The sequence below is a fragment of the Euwallacea similis genome, chromosome 1 (genome assembly GCF_039881205.1).
Source record: "Euwallacea similis isolate ESF13 chromosome 1, ESF131.1, whole genome shotgun sequence".
Classification (NCBI taxonomy): domain Eukaryota; kingdom Metazoa; phylum Arthropoda; class Insecta; order Coleoptera; family Curculionidae; genus Euwallacea; species Euwallacea similis.
In genome coordinates this window covers 3376354-3396047 of record NC_089609.1, presented here as the reverse complement: position 1 = coordinate 3396047, position 19694 = coordinate 3376354, and the positions used below count along the sequence as shown (strand labels likewise).

The following is a 19694-nucleotide window of genomic DNA, read 5'->3' as shown; positions in this document are numbered from 1 at the left end:
GAGATTTTAATGATCTCGAAACTTTTTAAAAACAATAATAAAAATGAGAAACAGCAATGAAATATATCTCGGTAGCCACATTCAGCAGTTGTTGCCACTGTTCACTGTGCAACTTTTGACCCACAACAGATCTATCTGAACAACACGTTGCATATTGCATAGATTTAAATAAGAGCTGGCGTCATCTATACTCGAAATTTGAAACCATCGCAAAACTGTTGCACAACTGTTACCTCTGCTGAATGCGGCCAATGTTTTTGTTTTGATATATTTGTTTTATTTGTCTTGATACCTGTCCTAATTTATTTGCCAGTTTATAACATAATTTCATATTATACCTTTGCATAAATTGATCTCTTGCCACGTACGTATGACGCCGAATCATCGAGATGAAAGGTCAAAAATCCTAAATACCTATGAAAAACAGCTGATACAAGCTTCTTAGATAAATTAAGTGTTATAGAATAAAACCTTGCAAACACCATTTAATTAAGTTTAGAGAGAATAAATGAATGGATTAATTAAATCATTAGTTAAGCAACTTTTGTAGAAGAGTAAAAGGTTTGAAATCAAAATTTGTAGGTGAATTGTGGTACAATAGAACATGTAATATCCATTTAACTAAATCCCCAGGATTAAACTACGTTACCTTTCCTTTGCTGTTCAGTAATATATAATGAGTAATATACGAGTAATATGTATATGCAGAATATTCTGAACAATAACCCGTAAAATGAAACAGTTAACTTTACGAGAATGGCTTAATATAACGTATAAAGTCGGGTTTAAAACTAAATCATTAATCCTTCAAGAGAGAAACTTAAGATATATTTTATCAGTGTAATTGGAAAAGTTATAAACTAACAAAGTACCAACTAATCCCGCACGTCTTGCTGGAATTTTGTCAAACGCTTACTGTTCACTTAAAATTCTATAATCAACAAAATATACAAAGTGTAACATTTAACCCGGAATATTGAAATATCTCGAATACTAGGCATTCTATAAAGAAATGTTTAGTATCAAACTTTAATCACACTGAGAGGGAAATATATTGGATCTAAAGTTGATTTCCCTCCATCTCCCGTGTGGGTTGAGTGGGGGTTACCTTTTTAATATCAAATGGCAACCTCCATTTTTTCACAGATTCGGATAATATGGCTAAAAATAAGAAAAAATGGTCTGAAGCATTTTTTCGATTCATATTAGAAAACACTTTAATTAACCAAATTCAATTTCTCTTCCACTTTTCATTTACCAAAAGGTTTGGCGACAACTGCTTTAGAATGAATGAAAACGTGAATTTTTGTATAGCTTTTATTTTAAATAAATGTTCAAAACGATGTCCCCGAATTTCAATGCACCTATTTATCCGTGTTTTAAGGGACTCCAGATCTACGAAATATATCTTCTGAAATATCGGCACCAGCGTCTATAATATTTATAATACGCAGAATCATATCTTCATGTGTCGTTAGTATTTCTTTATAAACCTGGTCTTTGAGATATCCCCACAAAAATAAATCCGGCGAAGTAAAATCTGGAGATTTAGCAGGCCAATCCACCGGACCAGATCTGTCGATATATCGACCGTTAAAATTACGATTAAGAACTTTCTTGGCCACCGCAAAATAGTGAGCCGGACAACCGTCATGTTGAAATCACATGTTCTGACGCATTTCTAAATTTATGTCCTGGAGTAATATGGGCAATCCATTTTCCAAAATATATCGGTACATTTCACTATTCAAGTTGCCTTCAATTAAGTGGGAACCGATAAGTTTACTGCCAATAATTCCACACCATGTGTTGACAATCCAAGGACGCTGGTGCTCAATTTGTCGAATCCAATGCAGATTTTTAGCACTCCAGTAATGCACGTTATGCGTATTAACTGTACCACGATTTGTAAATGATGGCTCGTCCGCGAATAATACACAACGGAAAAAATTGGAATTTCATTCTGTCTGTCCAGATGCCCACACACAAAAGTATAAACGAGTTTGAAAATCTTCCTCATAGAGCCTTAGGTGTAAAGGGATATGATAAGGACGAAACTTGTGCATCTTCAGAATTCTCCACATACTCATATGAGAAATTCCTGATAATCCTGACATTTCTCTTGTGCTCACTTAAGGATTAAAAGCCACAGCGCCTAGGGTTGCAATTTGATTATTTTTTCTACACACAGTAGGTGGGCGACGTCTTTTCTTTTGATTTAGTCCTTTCATTAATAATTTTTTTTAATTACACGGTAGAAAGAAGTCCGTGGATTGTGGTTTTCCAGGAAAACGCTGAGCGTAGAGATTGACAGCATTATCTAAATGCCCACCAGCTTCTCTATACATTAAAACCATTTCGATTTTCTCTTCCACGGTCAAATAATCCGTCGTGAAACAGTATCAACAACAGAATGTTTAAAAGTAGATGTTTTATCTGTTGACTCCATTGTTTATTTATCACATTTTATTACCACATACATTTTTGGTCCATAGAAATTTTTTAAAAGTGAAGATTGCCATTTAAGATATGAATTATTAGGTTGTGTAGTATGAAATGAGTAGATTCTCGAAATGCCACATTCAACTGCGAATAACTTCACTCTAAATCTATATTTGGACTTGACTTTTTTATGTGGAAAAGGCCCATTCTTCCTCTTTCGATCAGAGTTTAAAGTGTTAAAAATTATTGAATACTTTTATTTTTATAAAAATTTTTGTGCAGCCATGCAAAATAGTGAAATTCGTGTGTTAATGAAATATGAGTTCCACCGTGGAACCACAACAGTTCAGACGGCTCGCAATATTAATGATGTGTTTGGTACTGAAGTCACTTCACAGCAAACAGTATCTCGTTGGTTCATGAAATTTCGTTCTGGCAATTTTGACCTAATAAATGAACCACGTGGACGACCTGAAACTCAAGTGGATAACGCTTATCTGAAAGCCGTGGTGGAAGCGAATCCACGTCAAAGTGCAAGCGAATTATCGTTAATATTCAGTGTAACCAAAAAAACAATATTGACTCATTTGACTGAAATTGGTAAGGTGAAAAAGCTGGACAAGTGGGTATCGCATGAGTTGAGCGACATACAGAAAGAACGACGTCTCGAAGCTTGTGTTTCTTTGTTGTGCCGGTATAATAACGATCCATTTTTGAATCGGATTGTTACTTGTGATGAGAAATGGATCCTATATGACAATACCAGACGTTCATCGCAGTGGTTGGATCAAGATGAACCACCAAAACATTGTGCGAAAAAAAATCTTCATCAAAAGAAGCTTATGGTGTCTGTTTGGTGGTCCAACGCAGATGTCATCCATCACAGCTTCATGAAACCTGGTGAATCGATTACGGCTGATGTCTACTGCCGACAACTGACCGAAATGATGAGGCAACTGATGGTTAAGCAGCCAAGATTAGTCAATCGAAGCGCACCGCTATTGTTGCACGACAACGCTCGGCCACACACCGCACAAGTCACCTTGGCCAAGCTACAGGAGTTGGAATTGGAAACTCTTCGTCATCCACCGTATTCACCCGACTTAGCACCCACTGATTACCACTTCTTTCAAAATTTGGATAACTTCTTGGTAGGGAAAACATTAAACTCCGACGAGGCTATCAAAGCTGCCTTCCAAGAGTTTATCGACTCCCGGCCTGCAGGCTTTTACAGCAGGGGAATCAATGAACTTCCCGTTAAATGGCAGAAGTGTATTGATAATGGTGGTGCATATTTCGATTGACAATAAAAACATTTCATATGAAAAAAAAAATGACTAAAGTTTCAATTCAATTCTACTCATTTCATACTACACAATCTAATATATTTCGTTAATTACAGTGTTTTTTAGCATAAATCGAAAAAACTGTTTCGAACGATATTTTTAGCCGTGTTATCCGAATCTGTAAAAAAACTGGGGATCGCTATTTCAAATTAAAAAGTTGACCCCCACCCCGCCCATATGGAGGGTGGAGGGGAATCAACTTTAGTATCAATACATTTCCTCCTCAAAGTGATTAAAGTTTGTTACTAAACGTTTCTTTATAGGATGCTTAGTATTTTAAGATACTTCGATATTCCAGGTTAAATATTACTCAATGTAATCCTATTGTAGTCTTTAGCCAATACTAACGTGAATTAATATATTTAATCAGAAACGTAAATTGAGATGTGATGTATCACCTCATAGTTAACGTTTATTTCCTAGGCTATATTAGTAAAGGTAGGTTTATAGAGCAAATAAGATCAAATATGAAGTAGAATGAGAAACAAAATTGCAGTCGATAAAATGCAATAAAATAAGGACACAGGAAAATAAGAAAAAGAAATCAGAAAAAAGAAAGAAAAATAATTATTCGGCCTGCGTAAACATTAAATAAATTGTTATCTGCTATTTTATTTTCGTCTTACGTCTTATTTTACCTTATTTGCTGTATAAACACACCTAAAGGAGTAACTTGAGCTTAGTACGAATTATAAACAAATCAATTATTATTAAGTAAACATAAATGCATCGTTACAGATTCATGTGATACGTAGATTTATTACAATTCCAAATAATGAGTAGTTTATTGACAAACTCTAATTAAATTTATAGGAAAGTCTAACACACTAGTTAGTTATCTTCTATATCCTCCCACGCTTTTTATATCCTGTTAACGAATTGAATGTATCCCATTAGCCGAAAATTTCTCATTAGAAAAATGAAGATAAAAATGTCAAAGTCAAATCAAGGCCAGTGAGAATATTTAATGAATACGATAAAATAAGACAAATCCTATATGTAAAACATTAGATATATTCATATTTAGGCAAAGAGTAGTCCAGGTTATTTCTGAACATTATCTAGTTTTACTTAGGTAGCTGAGTGTGTGTCTAAATAAAACAAACGACAATAGGAGTTGGAATATTACCTCGGAAATATGTTAATTGGAGTTTCTGCAATTAATATCAGCGAATGGTTTCCCCCTGCTTTGGCGCCTGTTGAATATTTCATACCATTTCGCTAAAGGAAAAGCAAATTGGTATGCCCAAGATAGATTTTTCATGTGTTGAACAAAGTAGTCGCTGGTTTAGAGTCTAATTTTAAAGATTAGTTTCAGCGATTTCTTGATAGATACGAACTTGGTTTTTGTTAAAGTGCGAACAGGCACGTAACGGACCATCCCATCTTAACAATGTCATGCAACATTTTCTTGCTACGCATCGAAATTACGGTCGTGTGTTACAGACTTATACGAACAGTATATGATCACGTATTGTATTATATGTATAGGTAGAATATATTAGTTATCCATCAAAATCAAAAGAATTAAATTGCCATTCGTGTAAAGCCTGCCTTTATATTGTATTACATTTACATTGCAGTAGCATTTACATTGTAGCAATATTCATGTGCTAGGTAATGCCTGAAAAGAAAGCAGTGAAAAAACACTAGCGATAGAACCCGAATCAACAGATCTATCAAGCAACAAATATATACGGACATGAAACGGAACAATGTATTGTAACGGCAACATTTAGTCATGCAAAAAAGTGGTGCAACACCAGCACGATCGTTTCTTGGATATGATGACAAAATACCGTGAAATACCGACAACCACGGGACGCCTCGGTGTTAGAATGTTTACAATGCGGTGTTACGCGACGCTGTTACTCAATGCCGTCCATACTTGTTGCCGGACATGGTGTTGCTATTCCATCTTATGCTTGTACGCGCATGTGTCTGCGCAGTCTCCAAATAAATATGGACGTCACAGCTCTACGGACATGCAAGAGAACGATGTATTGTAACAGCTTCGTGCAATATTTAGATATGCAAAAAAGCGGTGCAACACGAGCACGTATCGTTTCTTTGATGTGATGACCCAATACCGACAATTGACGGGATGCCCCAGGTGTGCGACGTTGCGTTACAGAGTTACGTTGATGCTGTTAGAATATGTGCGACACCGCTTCGCTAAAAACTAACATTTTAAGTAAATTATGTGCACAACCTATAGGTAAATGTAAATTCGGCAAAACCCATCAATTATATGTTAGCGCATCTTGTATACTCACTTTTTAGATTAAAGCACGTATTATACTGGTAATTTATTTATGAATTTGTTCGCGAAAACGTTTTATGAATTAATTCACGTATGTAAAACCCCTTTTACGCTGACAATTTGGCCATGAATTAATTTATGAAGAAATTCGCGAAGTTATTCACGAATTAAAGCGTGTCCTAGTTTTACTAGATCTTGTAGGACCGATTTCGGGCCTACAAACCAATACAACATATAAAAAAATGTTTATCTATTTATTATTTTCGATTTATATACCTTTCGCCTGTGATTTGCGTGCAAAAATTGGTAAAACTAACAATTAACCGGAAGTTTTACTCCCAGCTCACGAATCTTGAAATCAGTGGAAAACCCACAAATTTCATGAACGAATTCGCGAATTAATTTATGAAGAAACTGTCAATGAAATGGCGACGTAAGAACGCAGAAGTAAGCACTTTGCGCAGGCTTAGCTGGTACTGTTAGTCATCTGTCAATAACAGTAATGTGACCTTGTCACTAATGTCGCTAAAATTGACACTTCTACTTGTCTGAACTATCAATTTAAATCACGATGGATTTGGGCTTAAAAACTTAAGAAGAATATGGAGGTTAGCCGTACAGAAATCACGTATGACACATGAACATAAGAGATGAACACAGTTAACGACTACGCCTACACACATCACGCACGCATCCGTTCATAAACTTAGAAGTACCTCCACAAATGCGCTAACGTTAAATTGATGGACTTTTGCTTAGTTTACGTTTATGCGTTTTTTTGCATGTGTGGACGTATCTCCGTAATTTTATTTTTTTGATTTTAATCCAAGAATGTTCTGCTGACGTGGTACGCACCGACGTTCAGTTACGTACAAATTCTTGATGCGTCGTAACATCGATGCATAATGAGAAAATGCTGCAGGAAGGTGAATTTTTACGCTTTATAAAAATGGTTAAAGCCAGTTTTTGATTGACGCAACGGCTTCTATTGTAGTAAACAGCGGGTAATCATTAAAAACCTCAAGGAAGCGTTATAATATCAGAGAGACAAGACTTTATTATATTGATCTATTATATTATCACTATACTTTTTTTTAGGATAAATAGTAAATAACTTAATCAGTGCCTCGTATTCACTATCCGGAAGTTGCTTTTTAATGATTCCCGTTATTTGATTGCTCTTTCTTTTCCTTCCGAGGAGTAATCCACAAGAGAATAACGTCGTCAATAACTCCGTTAAAAGCGCTGTCAGGGTGCAGATTATAGAAACTTAATGTTCCTTTGAACCTAACGTTCCTTTAAGTTGACTTTTATTTCATGAAGTGTTCAATTATGTCTGTAATTTAAGATATTCAACATTACCAGAGTTATGGATTTTCTGTTAATTTGCCAGCAATTTAACTGCATTTCCTGATCCTTGAAATCTTCATTTCACTATCATTTCTCTTGTCCACATATTTTGAAGATATGCTAAAGAAAGAAATATAAAGTAACAGTGTATAAAATTTACATTAAAAACATTTTCTTTATGCCCGTTTGATGTTCACGAGTTATGTGGATTAATCAAATCGATTAATGAGGGTAAAGCGGCATTTTTCGTTTATACATATATGTACGACCGTCCGATGGTCCATTCTAAGGAGAGAAAACAGAGTAATCAATCAAGAAGAACTTATTATAATGTAACATTTTCTCCACTTTAACAATTCTTATAGATACTCATGAAATATTAATAAAGCCAATGAATGTGGATTAGCGGATATTTATAGGGGCGTAGGTAGATACACTTTAAGGACTTAAGCCAATTAGAGAAGTTTATAGTTAATAAAGTAATCCCCCTTTTGAATGTAAAATATCTCTCAATTCGAAAACTTTTCTGGATACCGAATCCGCTTATGGTACGGACTACTATCTCAGTTCTTCGTGGCCCATAAACTTTAAAAACTTTTGCGCTAATTCCACTGCTCCTTTCAAGTGCGAAAGGAATTAGTAGCTGGAAGGGAATAAGTAGCCCGTTTTAAATTTGTGATAAAAAGTACTCCAATAAGTTTTATTCAGAGACCTTTGTAACAATATTGTTATGATTGAATCTGGCATGGTACATATAGCAAATACCCGCTATAAGAGCAAAGCCAGATCGGATTATGACCTCAAGTAGCTATTGTTGACCATTGTCCAGAAATAACGTATATATCAAAGAATTTCTCGTTCTATTGATGGACATTTCCCGGTTTCATTCGTGGGCCTAAATATGGATAAAACATACCAATTTGGGGCATCAAACGCTTAGAGCTAATCAGCCGAAATCGCTTCAAGTCATCAAAGACAATTCATAAAATAGAATAAAAATAGGAGTTAGATACTTCTACAAAATATTTTGTTTTTATTAATTTATTAATAGGATTTAATAATTAGGAATAATTTAATAAAAACCTTTAAATAACTAAATAACATTACGCAGATCATAAAAAACCTTGAAAATGGATTCCTTCATTTTTGATACAGAAAAGTGCTCTTCTTTCAATATTTCCTATAATATTATTCAAAGTAACAAGATTTGCATTAATTTCATAGATTTTTCTTGAATTTGTTAATTCTTTAAAAGGCCTGACATAAATAGAATTTTTAACGAAAAGCGTGAACGTGAGTACGAGTAACTCAAGTCACGTGATTTTCAGAGACTTGAGCCCTGTCTCGAAAGAAGTCCTTCAAGGGGTGGAGTTGGAATTTCATTTCGATAGTGTTCTAACAAATAATAAAATTTTTCGTTAGCTTATTACTGCTTAAACTCCAACTTTTCTGGATGTAGCGGGCTCTCTATAATTACATGAGGATTTTAAGCTGCTCAAACATAGCCGGGAGCATGAAAGCAGGCTTCGTCAGTGAAAAAGTCAACTTATGATGAGTTTTTCCGCGAAAGTTTTCAACATATCCCAAATGGAAGCTGAATTTGTTGAAATAATAGAAGTTGTTGGATTTTCATGAATTAACTGTCTCTTATGCAGCTTGAACGACCCTTTCTGTGAGGATAGTTGTTTGTTCACTTGTCCACTTGTTCACTCTTTACTTTAAAATACTTCGTATTTCATAAGTTTACACTACTTTTAAAAGCATATTTTTAACCTCTTCATAAATGACTGGCACATGGAGGAAAGCTTCTTAGAACTCCTCAAGATAAAACTGAATATAACATTGCCACATCCCATTTATTTCTTGAAATTACGAAAGTATCGTTCTAACAAGAAAGCTCTCTGTTTAGATGTGGAAGGGGGTCCAAATTTGTTAGGATTTAAGGTTTTCCCAGAAACGAGAGGACATTTAAAAACTAATATGCTTTTCTTGAGTTCCTAGATTTAAAAAAATGACCATTCCTCTATCGTTTTTACGTTCATGATTACGGGGGCTTCTCAAAAATTGACTCTCGAAAGAGATCACTATAGCTCGGAATCATGATGTTGAATCGAGAAATGTTAAATACTTCCTTAAGGCACTTTTTTCAATAGAATGCATTTAAAAAAAATTAATGCATAGGTTACTTTACAATAACTTCTTTTATATAATATATATATTTTTTTAAATATCCTGTAATTTTTAAGATCATTCGATAACATTTTTTTAAGAATTCCAGCCATATTAAGTAAACCCCATTGAAATGGTTGAAAAATCTTAAAATTTAAAAAATCTCTCAAAAAATGCTTTTCAAAGACATGACTATCCCTCATAAGAAACGAACAGAAATTATTATTATATCTCGATAATAAAAGGTTCAACTTTTTTTGAAAATTTATTTTACTCAAGAAACTGCCTTAAGAAAGTATTAATCATTTTCCGATTCAACCTTGAGTTATCGATGTTGCCAAATAATAAAATTTAGGAAACTCCTTATAGCGAGAGAACTAAAAATAATACACGGAGGCGGTTTGCATTAGCATTTTTTCTTGACTCGAGCCGAAGTTTCTTGAGCTCGCGTTGGACAGTTACAGAAAGTTTTTCCTTAAAATTAAAGTATTAAAAAAAAATTGTTTTCAAAATGCAGTAGAAACTGATCGAAACTATTAAAGAATGAAATTGTTTTGAGTAAGAAAAGACAAAAAAAAGTTTTCCAACTTAAATGATTTTTCAAAGGTTTTTTTTAAAATAATACGTTAGCATTATATAAGTTACCGTTATAATACAAAATTCTAACAATAGCAATATTTCATAAGTGAGGTTGCATGCTTTTCGTAATTAAAGGAGGATCTGAGAAATCTTATTTTTATCAGAATTCAACATAAAGAGTGATGCAATTAAGATAGTCGCTTTTTCTCCTTCACGATTTAGATATTTCATATTTTTCCTTTCTGAACAACAAGGTAACGAAGCAAGATATCGGCTTAATAGGTATTTATGTGGTAGATTAACGAGAACATAACATTCAAGTTTATGATTATACCCAAACTAGCCTCGCTTGTATACACGTTTGTTCCAGATTGTCCATATTGTATATTAAAAAATAAATAGCAAGTGTGATATAGTATCACATTACATTATTTTTATGTAATATTACATCGTTATCCATTGTTAGACTGTTCAAGTTACTACTACGCAATGTGACTCCAATGTAAGTAACTTGAGCTATGGCAAGCTGAATATTAATACCTCATTATTATACAGCGGTGGATAATCATCATACTCCCCGCTTAGGTAGATACTTAAACTGTCACGAATGCACACAGTAAAATAAATATCTATTATTAATGGATAATAGATTACGCGTCAAAAAGTTATATTAAATTCCGCTCAAGAGGTAACTTGGGTTTAAGTTTCGTAATTGCTTTAAGTACCGACATAAAAAAGTTTCTTCAGTTTTTACACGTACGTTCTTGCATCAAACTTTGGAGAAAGTTTTTGTACTCTTAAACCGAGTAATTGTTATATATTTCTTTCCCAGTCAGTTATAGAATTTACGCCAATGTGTTGCGGCATATGAGATTTAATTTCCTCCACCTCTGTTCAATTATTTTTATATTTTCATTTCCCAAAAGAAAATGCACAACTTAACTACTACCTACCTTATTAATATTCATAGAATTTTCATTTAAACTTGTTTTTCGTAGGCGCTTTCCAACCACAACCTCACGCAAATAGAGCTTCTTAGAAAGCTTGACAAATAGGGTCCATCTTCGAAAGTGCAGAGGCGCTGAATTTATACACGCAATTAGGCCATGTGTTCATTTATTTTACGGCTTCCTTTGCTTGGTGGTTCCAGCCCTAATTCAATGTTTAGTCATCTGTCGTGTGGAGCCCTTAGGGCTTAGAATTGAGATTATAATTTAAGTTAGACTTTAACAGAGAACTAGATTGTGATGTTAGAATTAGATTTGAAATTAGAAAAAACCTTTCCTGAATTGAAAGAATCCGTAAATCGAACATTGAAAACTTAACAAATAACTTGTTATTGTTTCATGGTATACATACACAATTTTCCTAAATTTATGGAAAAATTGCACAACTTGACAACACTGTACTGGGAGGTGTTCGAACCAACCTCACCTCCCTAATAAGAAATCTCAATCCTGTAGGCCCTGAAAAAAGGAAGGAACCCGTATACCCTCATGTGTTTTTTCATGGTGACTACTTATGGAAACGCTCCGGTATCAATTTAAGGAAAATTTCCGAAGATACGATGACTAACATATTCTAGAATATTCGACAGAATTCTGGAAGCATCTCGCTAATATTGCAGATCAAGTCAACTGATATACATTGTGTCTACTTAAGTGGGAATCATATGGGAAACATTTTTACTATCAATTTTACGAAAAAAAGTTATTATTTAAAAAAGTTCTGCATGGTCTTAAACCTAAAATAAAATAATCAAACATCAAATTTTTGGAGACAGGTACTAGCTTTTTTAAAAATATGAATTTTGCTCAAGAACATTTTATTATTGTTAGTTAAGATAAAGTCTTATATATTGAAAACATGAAAACTTTTCGTCTCTTAGTATGTTTTCACGATAACTGCGCGATTTAAATGCGTAATTAATGCATGACAATAATTTATTTTGCTAATGGGAAAAGACAAAGAGTTTATAACTTGTATAACTATTTAAGATTATTTTAGTTTTAAGTCATTCCACTAATGCCTCGATATAGCCACCCTCTCTTTTTGAACATTTAATCGTTCTTTTGCCAAATTCCTTTAATACATTAATTATCATATTTGAAGTAACTGTCTGACATGCTTCCGAAATGATCCTCCCCGCATGACTAACATCTTGAAACGGCCTGCACTGGTAGATTTTCTGTTTTAAGTAACCCCATAAGAAATAATCTATAGGGATTAAGTCAGGAGATTTAGCAAGCTAAAAAATATTTAAATATATATGACGATGTACTATAAGTTCTAGACGGTGAAGTGAAATTACTTAATAGGTATAAGTAAGTCTTGTTACTAGTTTAAAGTGCTGTTCGAGTAACTTGCGTGTTATTAATTGTTGTATATTTAAATAAAGTTTGTTTAGTTTCAGAAAGTTTGAGAAATTGTCTTACTTATCGTTGAATTCAGGAAAAGTGTGACAGTGTTATCTCTAATAAATTTCTTGAAATTTAATAATACCTGGTGAATAAGAACAATGTGTCTTTGTAGGAAAAAAGAATAAAAGAAAGTTTTTTTCCAAACTCCTTAAGAATTTCGATCAAATACAATGGCTACCAGTGAAACTTTAAGAATACAGTTTTAATAAATGAGGAGCTTTGGAGGAAAACGAATAAATCCACCATAAACCATTTTTAGATTTCTTCAGTTTTGATCCAAAAAACAGGTTAATTCAGTTTTGTACAAAAGCATCCATTTCAACACAAAGGTGAAGCGATGTCTATCGCTAACTTAATTTAAAAAAGTGGATTTATTCAATTTTGCTGCAAAGCTCGGCAAACAGACCCGCACCAGCTCAAATCAATAGTCACATCAAAATCTAACCTAGAAAGCAATAAAACGTTAATGTCATATGCCACTAAATTCAAAATAAAAACCAAGATCAGAATTAAATTTTAAAAATTCAGGACGGCATTAAAAATATTTAAGTTGATGATGATTGCCGAAAAACAATATGTCGGCTTTTAAATTGTATGGCAACGCGTTATAGTAGGCAAAAAGCGGCAATCGTAGTGTTAGATCTTTTCGAATAAATAGGTTTATTTTAAATACAGCATATGTGCAAAAAAGAACTTTTGGGAAATTTAGAAATGTTGACGAGCTTCCTTCTGCTCAGTAAAATGCTTAGAGAATTGTGCTTTTTGAGGAAAAGTAGAATGTGCAACAAATATATATTAGAAGCAAAGTGTATATTTTTTATTTTCACTACATATAACAACTAAAAAATGTGATGTATCCATGTTACCGAAAAAGTTAGAAAAAGCAAATATTTTTATTCTCTGCCACTAAGGAACCGACATCAGTATTATCAGTAAGAAGTTCAGAATGTGAGGTACCAGCCTATGCCGTAGCTCTTAGCTGAGGATTAAAGTAAAACAGCTTATGTAGAGGATTCTCGCGATATTTTGCAAGTCTCAAAACTCTACTTCATTGATTTGATTGACGTAGTTCTCAGTGGCGAAATACTGACAGACTTCTTCGAGCAGTTTTACGGCAAGAGTATGGAATATTCACGAATCATGTTAACTTTCATAGTTTCAACTGTCATAACACAACACAAAGCTTGGTGGAAATCGTGTTTATTTTCTTTTTTCACACTCCTATGTTTCCCTCTCTTCAGTTGTGCTCGTGTTTCATCACAAAACACATCACGTGCCACGTCTAGTGTAGGAAAACGAAATGTCGAATTCAATGTAGAATATATGATAATAAACAAAATAAAAAAATTTAATGTTAAATTAAGGTCTCAGAACATGCCATACATCTTCTTTGCATTTAACTACCTAAGGTGAACTTTATATGATAGAAAATTGCTCTAGTTTTAAGTCAAAAATTCCTCAGATGCAGGAGTTTCCCACTGGCTTCAAATGGAACTGACAACACTGCAACAACTAAATTATTTTTCTTGGTCAATGTGGAAAGTTAAAGGGAATGGGACAGGTGGAAGTATTTTTCTTAGCCATATTCTTCAAACAGAATTTTTCCTCGAACACTCAAAATGTATAATTTCTGAGATATTAATATTTTTAATACAGTGCCAGGATTTCAAAAACGACCATCTCCATTATTTCTTATTGTAAGAAAAATTATAATTCTAGCCCAAACACACTTCAACTGAGAAGGTTTAAAATCACTGTCCCTCATAATGCGGATGGCATCAACACTTTCTATCTAACTTTACTGTCTAACTGTTTAACGTGTCACTTCATTTTCTGGGTATATGGTATTAAAGATATTAAAATCGTGATTCAGCAGTGAAATGATAATTGAAGTCGATTTATCCATTCTCCAATTGGAGCCACAAACAAATGTTGGAGAAATCGATCCCTGTCCTAGTGCCATTAGAAATGTTTATTAAGGGTCAGCTCGTAGACAGAGAGGAGAGAATTCTCATTATGAGATAATCGTACAAACGTACGTATAAGAATATCTGCGGCAGGGTGTGAGCTACCGCCTTTATTCCCCTAGATTTCCATATAAGACATTCATAGACGTAAATCATGCTCCGTTCCTGATTACTTATGAATTGAACTGAAGTGAAGGAATCACTGGAGTGTTCACTGCCTCGATTAAAATTTCATAGCTGCCAAAATTGTTTGAGCTCTTTTGAGGGTAATAAGTAGACAGGTGGATGTAATTATTTTACAGCAACGAAGGAAATTGTAGTTCCAAGGCAAAAGACCAATGCATGTTATGGTTTCTATAGTATTCGTAACTTTCCTTTCACCCTAGGCAACAGATTCTTTTTTAGAGCAGCGCAGGGGCGTTAAGGGAGGGGTACCATCGATATTGGTACCGAAATTTTTATTTTTCAGAAAGTTATGAAGTCGTCTGGGCAAAATCGAGAAAGAAAGCGTAGGAGTTATCTCTTCCTTCAAATCGATCCCTCTATTATTTTCAGCCATTTTCTATCTCAAACAAATAAGGCTTCTGCATGACATAACATTTTAATTTCCTCTCAGAAAACTACGATTTATAGGATTTTGAGAGTACGCGACTCAATTCTAGAATTCCGGATACAATTCTAGAGCCATAAAATATCCGTCGTTTAAAAAAGTACTCTGGTATAGACTGAATTTCGGAAATATATCCGCCTTCAAAAAGTGAGGACCAGTCCGTTGCAAAGGTTCATTACAAGTACATTTCCGATGAAATTAGCCGCTTGTACCAGAAAAACGACTGGAAACAAATCTAATCAACGACTGCTCCAATGTTGGAAAATTTCTTTCATTTTCATTTCGACCTAAAGTATTGGAACCCGGTAATTGGTAACATTTTCAATTATATTACTTATAAAGCTTTATAGGATTAAAAAGAAGACCCATTAAAAAGTAAACCTAACTTTTGAATTTAACTTTCCTAGACTTCTGGACGGAATACTGAGTTTTGGAGGAAGATTGTTTGGGCATTGTATTAAAAATTATTAAAATATATATTTTTTTCAGTTAAAAAACAGCCTGCAATAAATTTTTAATATTTTAATCTATTCATTAATAATTTTATTATATTAAATTTAAAAATTACGTTTTTAATTTTAATGTAATATACAGAATTATGGGCAATAATCGCAAAACGTGGATTCCTAAACTAGCATAAATCGAATCAAAAAGGTTAATCGCAATAATTCAAGTTTACATGCAAGATATGTCATAAGATTTCTGGCACTTCTTATGGAATTAGAATAAAGTTTCTAAGTAGATTCTTCTCACCTCTACTAAGTACCATTGATAATTGCGGAAAATGCCCAAAATGGCGGCTCTTCGAAAATTCGAATATAGTTTTTTAGATCAAAATTTCGTAGTACTGTTCCAAAGGTCTAATCCTTAGCCAGATACGACGGTTACTTTCTCCTACGCTATAGACTATGAGGGAAAATATCCACGAACGCACATAATTGATTACTAATTGTGATGACTAAAGATGATATTTTTCAGCAATTTCCACAATAGATAGATAAGCTAATCTTCACCAATCTTACTCTCACGTCATGTAGAAATAAATTAACAGCCGTACCCAGTCGCCAACGATTCAATGGACTAGGAACGAGCAGGTGTATCTGAACCTGTTGAATAACTTTTGGAATATGGATACATTAAGAGATTTAACGCACATTTAGTTGACCCTTGACCATACCAAAAGAAAGTGGAAAATAATATTTAGCTTACTGGAATTTCTAATGCTGATTCGAAAAACACCTGCTGCTGCGGTTCACCGGCCGAGAAACCTCGTCGCTGAACTTCCAAACTCCGATAAATCGTGAGTGAAGTCACCGTATTTCGCGCAGATAACTCCCGAGTACACTTCTGTATTGAAAATCCAGAGAGCACTGTCCCGGCACAGTTTTCATATCGGGAGCCTGTATTCTGGACCCGGGTGAACGCGCAGATATACGAGAAAGACAGGGAGAGAGAAAATGAGCAACAAGGAGAGAATTGCTGAAGTTTCCACAACTACGTCTGGACGGGAAGTGGATGGGTAGAGGTGGCTATAGGTGTCGGAAGTTGCCGGGTAAATTTATGGTTCTGTTTGATATAAGAATGTTAAGTAATAAACATAAACTCATAGCAGGCAACAAAAAGCAGACTCGAATAGCATCCAGCCAACAGAAGCGAATTTTCTACGTAATATTTCGCTAAAGAGGAATTTGTCATTGCCGGTGGCGTATTTGGGGCCAGTATTAATAGCTATTTCTGATGGGCTTGTTTGAAACGGCTGTAGCTGCAAAAGTGTGCAATAAGGATATATTTTTGGTGAAAAAATGGTTGGAAATATAAAGCGATTGAACTAAACCTGCCTTGTACAAAATTGACTTATTTTTATTCTACCATGGTGTCAAAGTAATTTTTCATACAACGGCAAGAACAACAACTTAACTTATAATAGTTTTGTCAATATACAGCCAGCGAACGCTTCACACTTCAGAGTGATGAAGGTTGGGAGTTTCAAAATAATAAATCATACATTTTTATGACATTAAAGAATGTAAACCTTCAAGAAGTCGCGTGGCTCCATATGGCGCCAAAGCCAATTTAAACACGTATATCTTTTACAGGTGATTGCAAATGAAAAATAAAAGTTGCTTGTTATCATTCTACAGTATTTCAAATTATTTTCTTTGTCAATTAGAAAGAAATCTAGCAATCTAACAAACTTCAAATTGCTCTTAAGGTGGTTTTTGAATACATAAATTCAATTCAAACAACGTCGTTAAAAATTCTCGCTTATATAATCTGAGAATTACCATTTTTGTTGATGTTGATTTGTCAAAAAAGACTATGGTCAAAAGACATGCCATTGTCGTTGGATAAAATTTCCATTCACGAATCGCGCCCCAACTAGAAATGACGGCGTAAAGTAGAAAATATATTTCCTACAATCTTGATAAGTTGAAGCGAGGTGGGCTGATGTCCGGAGCACTCAGAATGCAATTACCAAACATTGTTGTGGAATCCTAAAAATTGGGCCAAAAACACCTTCTCTTTTCGTAAATATCTAGAAATTGATAATTTTCTAAGCTCATTCGCTTCATAGATTTCCCAATATTTGGACCAAGATTTTCTCTTCTTTCATACTCCCTTTTCGTATTTTTAAATCAATTCTTTTATCCTCCAGCAGATTATACTCATTTATACCAATGGTTCTAGGACACCCTGTAGAGCATAGTTCATCGACAGGAAAATATTAACCGAATTTCAGTGATTGTGTTGAACGAAGTTAACAAAAATAATACGACGATCCATAGCTTTATCGTCAATTACACGAATTCGAATTTCATAATGGAGCTTACCTTTGGATTTTAAATTGCGTCAGAGTTGCAGGCTATCGATAGTCCAGAAGCTGAGGCCTGCTGATAAAGTCAATCACCTCGATATCTGCATACAAATCTTTTTTTAACACGATTGAAAATCAATATAAACATTGGCAATGCAATGAAATGTGACCCACGCCATAATCAAAATTTATAGTGTGTTAATTCGTTTTTACATTTGGAATGATTAGTTAATTTTTTTTAAGACTACAGGCTATTGTTATTTAAGTTTGATGAGGTAAAATTCTACTTATATGACTGGTGAGATTGAACAGATGAACTAATATTCACTAAAAATATGTCTTACGTCCGTCTCTAAAGGTGGACAAGTATAATTAGTAGCTTGTATAATTATACAGGTGATTTTCCTAAAGGAAAAAAACACACAATTATACATATTATATATGTATATAAATGAAATCCAAAAAAATTTTTTTTTTTTTTCAATTTTTCTTTTAAATTGTTTAAATTATATTAAATTGCAATATTGTTTTTAAACTTAATTAAAAGCTATTATATGGTTTTGAAAAACCCACGAACAGTCAAATTAAAATAGGCAAAAATATATAGGGTGTTAAGAAAATACACATTTAGTTTATTGGTGTAATTAACATTTCACAGATATAGTGCGCGCTATTGCAAAAACCACTTTTCTCTCGTTTCAACAATAACTGAGATTTCCTAGATTTATTAAAAAAATGCGCACCTGTAAATATCTAAAAACTGTTATTAACTGTTAACTAAAGATTTAAGAAAGCCACATAACGAACTTAAATCTTCATCTCGAAAACTCTCATAATTATCGATGGATATGCAATAACTGATATTAAAATTTTGGCTCAAAAAATTTCCGAATTCCGTTAAAGACCCTGTAAAAAAATTATACAGAATACTATGTTTACATTTAGAATTCGGGATTATTAGTCCCATCATGGTAAGTTATCAGTGTCCTTATGGAGGACTGTCTTAAATTCTAATCTTCCTTGAACAATAAAATAGAAGTTTAGGACTTTCTGCTACGTGGTTTTGGCCGCCGATCCAGCACATCCGAGAGTAGGCGGCGGCGTCGTGGCTCCGACGCCGCCAGTGCAGCGACCTTTGACCCAGAGACGTCGGCCGGTGCACCGGCATGGGGCAGCTCCAATGGCACACTCCACTAACTCGTCTTCGAGGTTTCCGATTTGGTAATTCTCTCCTCTTCTGCATATTTAGTTTTACTGCGAGGGTCTGGCTTAAAGTTTCACTTGTTGATCCCCCTTATAAGACCCGCAGAGCGAAGGAAACGAGCGGAAACGTTACATTCTAGAATTGCTAAGCGTTGAGAGATACATTATTCATCTGATATACAGAGTGTCTTTCGCTGAGTGCGCATTAGAAGTATTTAGAGATACGCGAAAGCCAGACAATCACAAATTGGTATGCAGCCATTCGGGCTCAAGATCTATTGATTGAAAATACTTTCAAAATGGCAGCACTTCCGGAAGTATCGGAAACTGATAACGATTTTGTTATTTTAAAGGCATTGACCATGTTTTTTTATTTTTTTTTATGATTCCGTATTAGATTTTAGGTCAACTTTATGTAACATACTCGCAACCTAAAATGACAACTTCCGAAGATAAAAATTCTTTTATGCCAAAATTGGCAAAAATCTAAAATTGATTATGAAATTATAAAAAAAAATAAAAAAAACAGC

The 19694-nt window shown here is 34.0% G+C and overlaps 1 protein-coding gene across 1 annotated transcript in view; it reads right to left on the bottom strand.

Moving 5' to 3' along the window:
- Positions 1-16498, bottom strand: part of LOC136411116 (uncharacterized) — a 67506-nt gene extending 51008 nt beyond the window's left edge. The window contains exon 1 of the mRNA XM_066393559.1: positions 16356-16498. The gene's annotated coding sequence lies outside the window, so the exon portion shown is untranslated. The remainder of the gene's footprint in view (positions 1-16355) is intronic.
- Between the last annotated feature and the right edge of the window lie 3196 nt (positions 16499-19694).